Genomic DNA, 14456 nt, shown 5'->3' with positions numbered 1-14456 from the left:
GCTTTCCCCTCGCTAAATAACTCCTCATGTGTGAATGTCGATGCAAAATATTCATTTAGTTTGTTAACAGTTGACCCATCGATATCAAGTGGATCAATCTGATTCATCCCCTTCCTTCTAGAGTTTACATAAGTAAAGAACTCTTTGCTGTTTTTCTTTGCATCCCTTGCCAAAGATTTCTCGTACTCTGCCTTCGCCTGCCTAACCTCCTTTGTAACTTGGTTACAGATCAACTTGTATCTATCATAGGCTTCTGTGTCATGTGTTAATTTGTATGTATCCCATGCATGTTTCTTCTCTGCCATATGCCTCATCAGTTCATCTGACATCCATTTAGGCCTAAACCTTGAACAATATTTCTTAGTTGGTATGTAAAGCCTAGTAGCTTCCAAGATAAGTTCTTTGAATGCTTCCCATTTTGAATTTGCTGTTGGTAACATCATCAGTTGGTCCCACTGTATAGAATTTAAATACTGTCCCAGTCCATCGTAGTCGCCTTAACGAAATCAAAAACCCTTCCCTTTACCCCTAATGGTAGTTACCTCTTTGAGTAAATCCCACTTCAGCACACTGTGATCACTGCCACCTAGTGGTTCGTTTATCTGCTGATTCTTAATGCATGAAGAATCACTGCTGATAATCAAATCAAGGGTATTCCTCCCTCTAGTTGCCTCCCGAACATGCTGATGTAGAAAACAATCATCCAATAAATCCACAAAAGCCTTGCTAGTGTGTGAGTGACCAGCCCCCAAACTCCAGTCAATATCTGGAAAATTAAGATCTCCCATTATAAAACTCTCTGATTTACTGGCCCACTGTATTTCCCTGTACAGTTTCTTATTATACTCATCAGAGTTATTAGGCCTATAGCACACTCCTACTCTCAATTTTGATCTCCCAATGCTTATATGTCACACCAAACTGACTCAACACTGCACTGTCCAGTGATGTCCACTGGCTTCACTTCCTTTGATTTTATATATTTCTTAACTAAAAGCATAACCACTCCTCCCTTCCTATCCAGTCTATCTTTTCTGTAGACGCTGTACTCCCCAAATTCCAGTTCTGCATTCATTATATCTGTGTGACACCATGATATCCCAACAATATCTGCCTATGATGTTTTGAGCAATACCTCAAATTCATCAAATTTATTTACTAAACTCCTAGCATTGGTGTACACGCAAGTATACATGCACCTATTTCTATTCTTAGCTACCCTAACAACCCATGTGTTTACTTGTACCGCAATGACTCCCAGCAGTCTCTGAAATATCCTGAATCTTGTTTTTCAGGTTTCTGCTCATTCCAATAGAAGCAGTGCAAGAATCTCTTTCACCTCTGCCAGTGGCTACTCTTAATCTATTCGTCTTTGTATCCCCCCAAGCTAGCAGTTTTCCGACCCACCTAACACTGCCTCGATAGCATCAGCAAATATTCTTGCACCCTTTCTATTTAAGTGTATCCCATCCCTGTAGAAGCAATCTCTCCTGTTAAGAAGTACAGTCCAGGCTGAAAAAAATTCTACCCCTTGAGCCTTGCACAATCCTTCCAGGGCCGAATTGATCGACAAGGCTCTCATCATATACTCCCTCCTATCGTGTCAGGGCAGAATTGCAGACACTTTCAAATTGAACCCTATTTCATGGCTTTTTTTCAACAGTGACCTGTACTTGTTAAGCAGTTCTGCTGGTCTCCTACTCTTGATATCATTAGTGCCAACGTGTACAACAATATCACCTTTTGTGTCCTTAAAAGATGATATCTGCTCTACAACGTCATCAACCTTTGCCCCTGGCAGACATACACTGGTCCTGTTCCACCTATCCTTTTTACAAAGCATGTTCCCCGTTTTTTTGACAATAGAGTCACCAACAACTACTAGTTCCTTTGGGACCAGCGCATTCTGCCTTGGGGGTTGCCGCTGTGTTTCACGATGACCAAGTGCAAGCTCTGGCGTTGATGTGGGCAGCTGAGAGCTTGATGGGCCCCTCAATTTAGTTCCTTCGAGGGCATCCACCCTGTCCTTCAAGCTCTCATATAGGCCCATAAGAACGCTGAGTTGTTGCCTGATTTCGATACACTCCTTGCGTCGCGCACACACAAAGACATCCCCCATGGCAATATCATGTCCCGTTCCTGAATGCTCCACAAACATCATGCAAGCTGTGCATTTTAGAAGGCTGTGATTCAGAAGGCAACTGTCCCCCTCAGTTCTCCTCTGAGCCACAGCACTTCCATTAGCTTGAGCCTTTTGTTTTGCTGCTCTGGTCTGACTCATGATTACTTTTAATTTAAATAAAATTTCAATTTCAGTTTATAACCCTAACTTTTATATATTTTTTAGTGTCCAGTATTAACTATCTCCGAGTTCCCTTTATATAACTTCCGTATCAGTTATGTATTAATTAATTATGTTACATTTGTAATCTAAGTTGGTATACGTATTTAGTTAAAGTGCAATTTAAATGCCAACGAAGTTGAACAAGTTTAATAGATTTTACCGATCGCTGAAACTAGTATAACCTATACTATACTAACGCTATCTAGGTTCGATATATAACGATCGTATGACAAAGACAAAGGCGGGAATTTACGAACGGTAATCTATGGACACTTAAGTATTTCAAATCTCGCTGTCTTGATTCAGAATAAACTAACGATCCTTACTAGGTCTATAAGCTACTCACAAAAAATAATTTGATGTAAAAAATATTCAATAAGCGGCTAAATATGGCTAAAAAACTTCTCGTTCAGCGGAGTTGTAACTTGTAACACGTGGGTTTGATACCCTTACCGATACTTTTATGCAATTACAAGGCCGAGTAAAGAATAAATACACCAGATTAATCAGAAATATCACAAAACAATGCTATACTACTAAATTTAAATCAAAGGTTTTAGAAAAACAATAATTTCAAATCAATAAATAAGAAAAATCCACTTAGCGGCTTTGAACACGTCTGGCCCCTACTAGCCTCGTCAGCAGACTCGAGCTGTAGGGAACAGCAGAAGAGCTTGATGGTCGGTTCTTTACTTGGCTATAATGTACCTTTTAATAGGATGGAAACTGTTTTCTCTGAGGATATTAGTTTGTGAGGGGCTGTTCATTTGTGAAGATGCTGGAGTAGGGCCTGTTGCTCCAGTGAAGCCTGTGTTTAAACTGTTTCCTTTGCAATTTTTCCTTCTTAATCTAAAAAAAAAAATATACTAAACTCTGTAAAATCAGGCACTTTATAATCCAGAATATTTAAAATCCAACATGTTTCAAAAGAAAAAAAAATTACAATCTGGAAATATTAAAAATTAATCTAGTACTTGTATTAGTGATCTATTATAGCTGACGAGGCTACTAGAGACGGTCGTGTTCAAAGCCGCTAAGTGGATTTTCCTTATTTATTGATTTGAAATTATTGTTTTTCTAAAACTTTTGATTTAAATTTAGTAGTATAACATTATTTTGTGATTTTCTGATTAATTTGGTGTATTTTTCTTTACTCGGCCTTGTAATTGCATAAAAGTATCGGTAAAGGTTTCCACGTGTTTCAATTCCGGTACAGTTCGTAATTTTCCCGCCTTTGTGATACGATAGTTATATACCGTACTAGATAGCGTTAGTTGAACTTCGTTAGTAGTTAAATGGTACGTTTAAATAAATACATATAACGACTTAGATTACAAACGTAATATAATTAATTATATTTAACATAATTAATAACATAACATAATTAATTATAATTAATTAATAAATTAATAGAATCATGACTCAGACCAGAGCGGCAAAGCAAAAGGCTCAAGCTAATGGAAGTGCTGTGGCTCAGAGCAGAACTGAGGGGGGCAGTTGTCCTCTGACTCACAGCCTTATAAAATGCACTGTTTGCTTGATGTTTGCAGAGCAATCGGGTACGGGACATGATACTGCCAAGGGGGATGTCTTTGTGTGTGCGCGATGCAAGGAGTGTATCGATATCAAGCAACAACTCGGCGTTCTTGTGGGCCTATATGAGAGCTTGAAGGACAGGGTGGATGCCCTCGAAGAAACTAAATTGAGGGGCCCATCAAGCTCTCAGCTGCCCACATCAACGCCAGCGCTTGCACTTGGGCATCGCGTGACACAGAGACAACCCCCAAGGCAGAATGCGCTGGTCCCGAAGGAACTAGCAGTTGTTGGTGATTCTATTTTCAGGGAAACAGGGAACATGCTTTGTAAAAAAGATAGGTGGAACAGGACCAGGGTATGTCTGCCAGGGTCAAAGGTTGATGACGTTGTAGAGCGAATATCATCTTTTAAGGGCACAAAAGTTGATATAGTTGTACACGTTGGCACTAATAATATTAAGAGTAGGAGACCGGCAGAATTACTTAACAAGTACAGGTCACTGTTGAACAAAAGCCGAGAATTAGGATTGAATTTGAAAGTGTCTGCAATTCTGCCCAGACACGATAGGAGGGAGTATAGGATGAGAGCCTTGTCGATCAATTCGGCCCTGGAAAGATTGTGCAAGGCTCAAGGGGTAGAATTTTTTACAGCCTGGACTGTACTTGTTAACAGGAGAGATTGCTTCTACAGGGATGGGATACACTTAAATAGAAAGGGTGCAAGAATATTTGCTGATGCTATCGAGGCAGTGTTAGGTGGGTCGGAAAACTGCTAGCTTGGGGGGAGACAAAGACCAATAGATTGACAGTAGCCACTGGCAGAGGTGAAAGAGATTCTTGCACTGCTTCTATTAGAATGAGCAGAAGCCTGGAAAACAAGATGCATGGTATTTCAGAGACTGCTGGGAGCCATTGCGGTACAAGTAAACACATGGGTTGTGTTAGGTTAGCTAAGAATAGAAACAGGTGCATGTATACTTGCGTGTACACCAGTGCTAGGAGTTTAGTAAATAAATTTGATGAATTTGAGGTATTGCTCAAAACATCAAAGGCAGATATTGTTGGGATATCAGAGACGTGGTGTCACACAGATATAAGGGATGCAGAACTGCAATTTGGGGAGTACGTCTACAGAAAGGATAGACAGGATAGGAAGGGGGGAGGGGTTATGCTATTAGTTAAGAAACACATAAAAACCAAGGAAGTGAAGCCAGTCGACATCGCCGGACAGTGCAGTGTTGAGTCAGTTTGGTGTGACATAAGCATTGGGAGATCAAAATTGAGAGTAAGAGTGTGCTATAGGCCTAATGACTCTGATGAGTATAATAAGGAACTGTACAGGGAAATAGAGTGGGCCAGTAAATCAGAGAGTCTTATAATGGGAGATTTTAATTTCCCAGATATTGACTAGAATTTGGGGGCTGGTTACTCACACACTAGCAGGGCTTTTGTGGATTTTTTGGATGGTTGTTTTCTACATCAGCATGTTCGGGAGGCAACTAGAGGGAGTAATACTCTTGATTTGATTATCAGCAGTGATTCTTCATGCATTAAAAATCTACAGATAAACGAACCACTAGGTGGCAGTGATCACAGTGTGCTGAAGTGGGATTTACTCAAAGAGGTAACTACCATTAGGGGTAAAGGGAAGGGTTATTGCTTCCGTAAAGGCGACTATGATGGACTGAGACAGTATTTAAATTCTATACAGTGGGACCAAATGATGATGTTACTAACAGCAAATTCAAAATGGGAAGCATTCAAAGAACTTATATTGGAAGCTACTAGGCTTTACATACCAACTAAGAAATATTGTTCAAGGTTTAGGCCAAAATGGATGTCAGATGAACTAATGAGGCATATGGCAGAGAAGAAAAATGCATGGGATACTTACAAATTAACACATGACACAGAAGCCTATGATAGATACAAGTTGATATGCAACCAAGTTACAAAGGAGGTTAGGCAGGCAAAGGCAGATTACAAGAAATCCTTGGCAAGGGATGCAAAGAAAAACAGCAAAGAGTTCTTTACTTATGTTAACTCTAGAAGGAAGGGGATGAATCCGATTGGTCCACTTGATATTGATGGGTCAACTGTTGATGATCCTGCTCAGGTAGCTAACAAACTAAATGAATATTTTGCATCGACATTCACACATGAGGAGTTATTCAGCAAGGGGAATGCCAGAGGTGTATTCAACTCTAGCAGTAAGCTACAGAATCTTGAAATAACTGGGAGTAAAGTGGAGGAGAAACTGTTGAAGATAAACACAAGAAAGGCACCCGGGGTGGATGGGATCTATCCGGTTATATTAAAGGAGGCAGCAAAGGAAGTAAGCAAACCCTTAGCCATAATTATGAGAGCTTCCTTGGACTCAGGGGAGGTACCCATAGACTGGAAATGTGCAAATGTGACCCCAATTCACAAAGGAGGATCAAAGGCTGACACAAGTAATTATAGACCTGTGAGCTTAACTTCTGTTCCCGGAAAATTAATGGAGGCACTGATTAAAGAAGCACTGCAGGATCATTTAGACAAGACTTCAGTTATAGCTCCGACACAGCATGGTTTTGTTAAGGGGAAGTCTTGCCTGACCAACTTGATTGGATATTATGATGCAGTCACAAAAGAACTGGATGCAGGGAATAACTTTGATATTATGTACTTGGATCTTAGAAAGGCTTTTGATACTGTTGCACATGGAAGACTGCTACACAAATTGGAGCAGTGTGACATTGGAGGCAAATTGCTGTTATGGATAAAGGGATGGTTGAGGGGGAGAAGACAGAGAGTGGTAATCAATGGACACTGCTCATCGTGGACTAATGTTATTAGTGGAGTCCCTCAGGGGTCAGTGTTGGGTCCATTATTGTTTTCTGTATTTATAAATGATATTGATGATGGTATATCAAGCTTAATGTCCAAGTTTGCAGATGATACAAAGGTTGGCAGGGTTGTCAAGGACACTACTGATACTATGCTGCTGCAACAGGATCTGGAAAGGTTGAGCAGATGGGCTGAGAGGTGGCAAATGAAGTTTAACATTGACAAATGTAAAGTACTACACATGGGGAACAGCAACCCCAGAGCAACGTATCAACTCTGTGGTACTACACTGACAGTGGTAGAGAATGAAAGGGACTTGGTGGTGGTTGTGCAGGCAGATATGAAGTTCTCTGAGCAGTGCAGACGGGCTGCAAGAGTAGCTCATGGAGTATTGTCAATGATATACAGGAATTTTTCCAGCAGGGATAAGGAGGTGATTATTCCCTTGTATAAGGCAATTGTCAGGCCACACCTAGAGTACTGTATACAGGTCTGGAGGCCTCATTTCAAGAAGGATGTAGAGCTGCTGGAACGAGTACAGAGAAGGGCAACAAGCTTAGTGAATGGAACAAAGGGGTGCTCTTACGAAGAAAGGCTTAAGTTTTGCAAATTACAGTGTCTGGAGACTAGGCACCAGTGAGGTGATCTGATAGAGGTGTATAAAGCCTTGAATGGTGTAAGCATGCTCAATGCTGATGGGATTCTTCCTCTAGCTCAGAAAAATCACCTGAGAGGGCATAAATTCAAATTGAGGAAAGACAGATGTAGGATAGACGTGAGGAAATTTGCCTTTAGCCAGCGGGTGGTTGGTTGGTGGAACAGACTTCCATCCCTTGTGGTGGAGGTTGATAGCCTAAATAAGTTTAAGGCTCAGCTGGACAGGTATTTTGAACGAACAGAGGGGTGAAGTGGAAGTGGGTTTTTTTTTTTTTTTTCTTTTGGCTGATGCTGCATAAGCTTGCTTTCTTGCATCAAATGCCTCTACTAATGCTAATGCTAATGCTAATCACATTTGTGTTTGCATGTGAATCCATGCAAAAAAAAAGAAAGGTGACATTTTTTTCATTATAAGATACTTTTAGAACTATCTTGTTATTTCATATTTTATTTTGAGTGCATGGTTTAAACTGCATGGATAATGCTGTTTAAACAAAAATGCTTTCACAGAGAACAAAGTTTCTTTTGCAATGATATGCCCTGGTTTCAGGTAGCTCTCCAATATGTTAATTAGATATTTATTTAAAATATGAAACTGTTATGAAAGCCTGTTTCAGGACTAACTTGGTCCCTCATTAAAAGCATGTGGTGAACAATTGTAAAGCAGTTGTTCGAGTTAGCATGTAGTATTAAAAATCAGTTTTCAAAGTTGTAATACAGCTAAAGCCGTGAATTCCGTTATAAAGACTGCCGCATTCCATAATTTATACCAGTCTCTTGGTTGCATGCACAACTTCTCTTGTTGGGTGAGAAGTCCAAGCAAGTAAGAGAAGGGAAGTGATGTAATAAGAGAGTGATTAACATCCTGATTGGTCATTCAGAGAGACTGAATAATCTCTGCTGCCCTCTAAAGATCAGTTCCCTTATATTTTTGTATTCAGATTTTAAATGACGGATAAAAAAATTTTCCATTCTAAATTTACATTCTGTTACCAAAAAGATAAAACTGTAATGTCTAACACATTGCTATACCAATGGCATCTGGACACCCCCATATCAGCAAATAACCTTTATTTACTAGAAAACTAATAATGTGTACTGAAACCATTGACTTTTACAGTGCGTCTAGTCTCTGCAGAACACTGTCCACCAGTTTTTTGCATACTCTGTTACAGTGAAATTGCAGAACCTCATAAGAACAGAATACAAAATGCATACTCAGTGACAACACATACTATGATACTTATAATGGACAGATTAATATAATGTAAATTCACCACAGTTGCAAACACATTGAGCTAAGCATCAAGTGTGGTTTGTGCTGGCTACAGGTGGCTCTATAGATGGTGTCCAGTCATGGTCCATACATGTTCAATGGGGGAGAAATCCAGGGAACCTGGATTTCTCCCCCATTGAACAAGACCTACCTGAAACCAGGTCGTGCTTGCCCAAGACAGTATGTCCACACCACTAAGACACTCAGAGGAAACCCCTGCAGTATGTGTTCAGGCATTGTCCTGCTGAAAATGTGTTAGGACCCCAGTAAGAAAGGGGAGAACATTCCAGAATCTCAGCTACGTAGTGGCAAGCAGTCAGATTGCTATTAATGAACACTAACCATGGCCAACTATCAAAACCTAATCACTCCATGCACCGTAACATCAGCAGGGTATGGCACTCAACAACAATTCTAGGACCATTGTGTTCATTGCATCGTCATCACACATGCATGCAGTGTGATGATGATGCAATGAACATTCCAGCAGGTAGCTTTCTCAGGGCATCCACCTTACCCAGTCACAATATTGTCAGCCTGGTAGTTCATGTACACCATGACTAGTGACTCCAAAGCATAGCTCTCCAGTGGTGTACAAGAACGGCAGGCCTTACACCAAGCTAGGCGGCATCTGGTATTAGATGGGTTGATTAATGGCTTCTGGATGACTGTACGATTATGGTTACACATATCATGCAATATCTCACTACTGTTGCTGACCTGTCTCCCCATTGTCTCACTAAGAGACTTTGTGTGCTGTGGCAACATCAACCTGCATTTCAAAAAGACAATTCTTTGCAGGGCTCTCCTGTCTGTCATATTCCTTCAGTTTCTGCAACTTACTAGGTTGTTTCATGATGGTTTCAGCACCAGTCCACTTCCATTTGCACATCATATCAAAAATCATCAAACTGTAATGTTCATTACTGTTGAAGTGTCATGTACAGACAGATATATGTGGCACTCTTGTTATTGTTTTACACTGGAAGTCTGTTAACTCTGTCGATCATGATATTTTGCATTCACAATCACACAGTAGTGCAATTCCATTTGAAGGACTACAAACATATTTATAGTTGTGCTGGCAGTGCTTAGGTAGGATGTGACCAACTATCAGCAGAGGTGTCTCTAGATATTAATTGTAGGACAGTATATAAGAAAATTTAAAGATAAGAGAATAACCAGAGTGAGGAGGGATAGAGATGCATTTTGGATGCATCTATAGAGCTTCAGAATTTAAATTTATAATGAAAAATTTATCTTTTTTTTATATATTTATCCATGGTTTGGTTTAAAATACATGTATATAAATACAAAGAACTGATACCTAGATGGTAGCATATGATGTGTGGCAATAAAGTTTCAGGACTGGTGCAATAAAATTGTAAAAAAGTAACGGAGCTCAAAAATGATTCTATATTTATTAAAAGTAATTCCCACCTGATTGAATGAATGTACTTATTACACCATTCTAAAAGTTTCTGAAAAGAGTCAGTAAAGGCATCCAAGCAAATGATATCCAGTTTGATCGTTGCATTCTTTATGTCCTCAATGTACTGAAATCTCTTTCCTTTGAGGGAAGTTTTCACCCTTGAAAAAGAGGAAGTCTGCAAGTGCTAGATTGTTAGAGTAGGGAGGACATTTGATCTGTATAATGCTATGTTTCATTAGAAATGTCTTCCCAGCAAAACGGCAAAATAGGTGGGGGCATTCTTGTGTAATGAGAACCAACTGCATTTCTCTCAAAATTGCAACCTCATCCAGGAAATGCAATTAAATAGTCCTTGAAGCATTTTTGGAGTCCTTAGAGAGAGTCAATGCTATGTAGAATGTAGCACTGATTCTCTTCAAGTACAAATCTTTTGTGACTCAAGGAATCTGTACATGAAAAGGGTAAATGTGAAAACCCTGTTTGCCAAAAAACATGATCAGTATTGTCTTGATCTTGGACTTTTGTAAACGAAACATTTTGGGCCTTGGTAATGATTTTGAAGTGTGCTGCATGCTCTGATGCTTTATCTCTGAGTCGTACTGTTACCAACACCCAACACATCTCCAGTGACAATACAGTCGAAAAAATTAGGATTGTCTCATCAAGTCTGAATGAAATCTTCACATGGTGACACTCTTCATTGCTTCTGACCATCCGTGGGGCTGTGTGATTCAAATTTTGCACAGACCTTCCCTTTTCCTAAATCTTCATGTAGAATTTGAAGAATCACCTCTTTATCCCACTCATCAGCCATTTTGAGGATAAAAAAAAAGGTTTTTTAATATTTCATCATCATAAACAGTTTTTAACATTTCATACATTTTGTCACAGATTTTTCCAGTTTAAAGCAAAATTTGATATTCGTTTGTTGTAAAATTGTGACACAGAACGTTAATGTTACTAACGAAACTGGTTGTTAATTACAACCTGTCAGCTTACTGGACAGTTATCATCGTCTGTTGGAAGAAGTTTAATATACAACATACCAGTTCTGTTTATTTTCTAGCTCATCAAGCATGGCTGTAACAGCACCAATCCGGGAAGTTTATTGCCACACCTCATAGGTTACTTGGTCCCTCTGATGAACCAATCAGGAGTCATTCACTCCCTTAACATGTCACTTCCTTCTGTTATTTGCCTGGAGGTACTGACCATGAAGAAGAGTTGTGCGTGTGACCAAGATACCTGTGTAAGTTCTGGAACATGATACTCTTCATAAAGATAATTATCATGGAATAATAGTAGTTTAAACCGAAGTTGTCTCTGGAAATAACCCAGAAAAGTATGACTTGTTGTGAATAGGGATAGCTAAAGCTATCTTTTAAAAGTAGATAACAGTTTAAATCCTGCTCACAAAAGTAGATGAAAGGTAAAGTTATAAATATTTACTGATGTAAATGAAGTGCAGTTGTTGTTTTTTTTTTTTTTTTTGTGCTTAATATTCATTGAAATGTGCTCCTCCAAAAGTGCTCAACCACTATGTATACTTCTTTCAGATCTTGAAAATTTTAAAATCTAGCAGCTCTGACTATCTGAAGAAGCCAGATTTTAAAGAGTTTTCTATAATTTATTTCAGTTAACTTTATCCTTAGAGCAATTTTAAGTTATTTGATGAAAAGCAACTATAAGTTGTTTTTGGTTAGATGAATAATCTTGTTTTCTACTAACTAGACAGGATGAATAATGAAATTTTTTTAAATTTTTAGAAAGAAGAAAAATACTAAAACCAGTGAAATGGTGTGTTTCTTTGCAGGTTTAGGGTTTCCAAGAATGAAAAAACATGCAATAGATTAAAAAAAAAAAATTGAGAGAGAGAGAGAGAAAGAAAAAAAAACTGGAGTAGATAGGACAAAATTTCAGAAGTTAAATGTCTGGAAAACCAATGACACAATGTATCTCCTTGATTGGCAAATGTTAACACACTTAAATGAACATTTAGTGTGAATAAATTAAATAAGATGAAGGCCATCTAATGAAGAAAAATAAGTGAAAATACTTGGAAAAGAATAGAAGAGGAATTCATCTGCCTTTGTCTCATCTTTTCAGTGGGAAACTACAAGGCACTCCAGTGGCAGAAGGATGACTGTAGTGTTTCAGTAAAACCTCAACCAAGAAAACTGCTTCCTTTGACAGCATGCGCACCCAAGTTTACTCTCTCTCACACACACACACACACACACACACACACACACACACACACACACACACACACACACACACACACACACACACACACACACACACACACACACACACACACACACACACACACAAACAAGTATCGGGTGGTTATAAAATAAGTTTCTCTATTCAGGAGACCCTAGTGTCAAAACGAGATGGGCACTTTAAGAGATAGCAATGCAAAAATCAGTGTAGAAGAAAAAAAAATTTGTTCAAATTTCCGCCACCAGAGGAGAAATTGGCACTGTAAACATGATTGTTTGTATGTTTGTTATTTGGATTTTAGGAGCATTAGCAACTAAGGCCATATTGCTCCGGGATATGCGGTGGTCATTCCCTGACCTTTCCGCATCCTCTGTATTTGGTGGTGACGGGCTCAAGCCCCGGTCTAATCAAGAAGCATGTGCTACGCACTGCTGCTCCTTCCCACCTGGCTATGGAGGTGCCACTGTAAACATGAGATGGAATACTTAACTTAGAATTAAATTTTAATATCAGAACTTAGAAATCTACAGATATTGTTCGATGTGCTTTCCTTCACTTGAGATGACATTCTGAAAATGGAGGAGAGCTTAGGACAGTTTCACATAGCATCTCATTGGGGATGTTGGCCAAATGCTGTTTAATGCTTGCTTTCAAATCTATAAGCATCAGTATGCTGCTACGGTATACTCTGTCTTTCAGGTATCCCTCATAGATAGAAATCACAGGGATTGAGATCTGAGATCAGGCTGTCCAGAACTGCGGAAATCTCTAGAAATGATGCGATCATTTCCGAATGTTGAACGGAGCAGTTCCTTCACTTGTCGACCAACATGGGGATGGGCACCATCTTACATGAACACTACGGTCTCCAAGCATTGCCTTTCTTGCAGAGTGGGAATAATGTGATCTCTTAGAAGAGTTCAGTTCCATGCACTGTACCGTAGAGGTTTTGGGGGTGACACCCCAAATGTGGGAACAATATTCCATGGTAAGGTGGATTTGAGATTTGTACAGAGTGAAACAGAGTGAGATTTGAAACAGCTGTTTGGAAGAAAAGTAACGCCAAGAGTAAAAGAGAAAACCAAGTTTTTTAGATGCAGAGGAAGCAATATTTGTAATGTGCTTGTGCTAAGAGAGATTAGAAGTAAGTCAGGGTAATCCCCAAAAGAGATATATAATTTTGCCTAGAAATCAGAGTGTCACCAAAGATAAGCATAGGAGCAGAAGAATCCTTTTTGTGAGAGACAAGACAAGACTGAGTTTTAGAAGGATTGAAATCAACTAAGTTGTCTTTGCCGCACTGGAGATCGGCATTTAAGGAATTGGTAGCAGATTTTCGAGACGTTCAAGCTGATTGAGCAGGACAAGGTTTCTCAAAATGGAAAGTGGAATGCAATGTGCTATCATCGGTAAAACTATGGATAGGATTGCCAGTGAATGGAAGAAGGCCATTAATATACAAGAGGAAAGGAGTGGGGGAAAGAACTGAACCTTGTTTGACACCGGCATTATTGGAGAAGTCAGAAGACAGAGAGCCATCTACCATCACACTCAGTGAGCGATCACAGAGAAAACTGGATAACCAATTACAAAAAACAGTTGGCAAACCATAAGATGGAAGCTTGTTTAGAAGACCTTTATGCCAAACACGATCAAAAGCCTTTGAGATGTCAAAAGCAACTGCTTGTGTTTCAACAAACTTTTCCATTGAATTAGTCCATAAATGGGTAACATAAGCCAGAATGTCACCAGTGGATCGACACTGACGGGATCCATACTGGTGATTGTAGATCAGATGGAAGGTTTCTAGGTAGTTGAAGAGTTGGCAGTTAATTGATTTCTCCATTACTTTAGAAAGAGTAGAAGTAATTGCAATGGGATGATAATTGGATGGGAGGGATTTGTCACCCTTTTTAGGAACTGGCTGGATATGAGCAAATTTCCAAGCAGAAGGAAAAACACCTTTGGAATAAGAAAGTGAAAAAAGGCGGCAAAGGACATGAGTAAGTTCAGGAGCACAGGTTTTGAGAGCAATTGGAGAAATACCATCTGGGACCTGGAGCTTTCTTAGCATCAAGATTCGTCAAAATCCTTCTGACATCCTTTTGACAGAAGACCACAGGAGGCATTGAATGGAGTGTGTTGGGAATGGTGGGA

At 39.4% G+C, this 14456-nt stretch overlaps 1 protein-coding gene across 10 annotated transcripts in view; it reads left to right on the top strand.

Annotated features, from left to right (window-relative positions):
- LOC150083163 (uncharacterized) overlaps positions 1 to 14456 on the top strand; it is a 1214634-nt gene that overhangs the window by 726025 nt on the left and 474153 nt on the right. For 2 of the 10 annotated variants that reach the window (XM_090377879.1, XM_090377877.1), the window contains exon 7: positions 11140 to 11322. The exons of the other annotated variants lie outside the window; for them this stretch is intronic. The gene's annotated coding sequence lies outside the window, so the exon portion shown is untranslated. The remainder of the gene's footprint in view (positions 1 to 11139; positions 11323 to 14456) is intronic. 10 annotated transcript variants of the gene reach the window in all.

This window comes from Mastigoproctus giganteus, chromosome 7 (assembly GCF_048544385.1).
Source record: "Mastigoproctus giganteus isolate SK-2022 chromosome 7, ASM4854438v1, whole genome shotgun sequence".
In the NCBI taxonomy this organism is placed as follows: Eukaryota; Metazoa; Arthropoda; class Arachnida; order Uropygi; family Thelyphonidae; genus Mastigoproctus; species Mastigoproctus giganteus.
The sequence above is the reverse complement of the archived record's forward strand: the minus strand, read 5'-3'. Positions and strand labels throughout refer to the sequence as shown.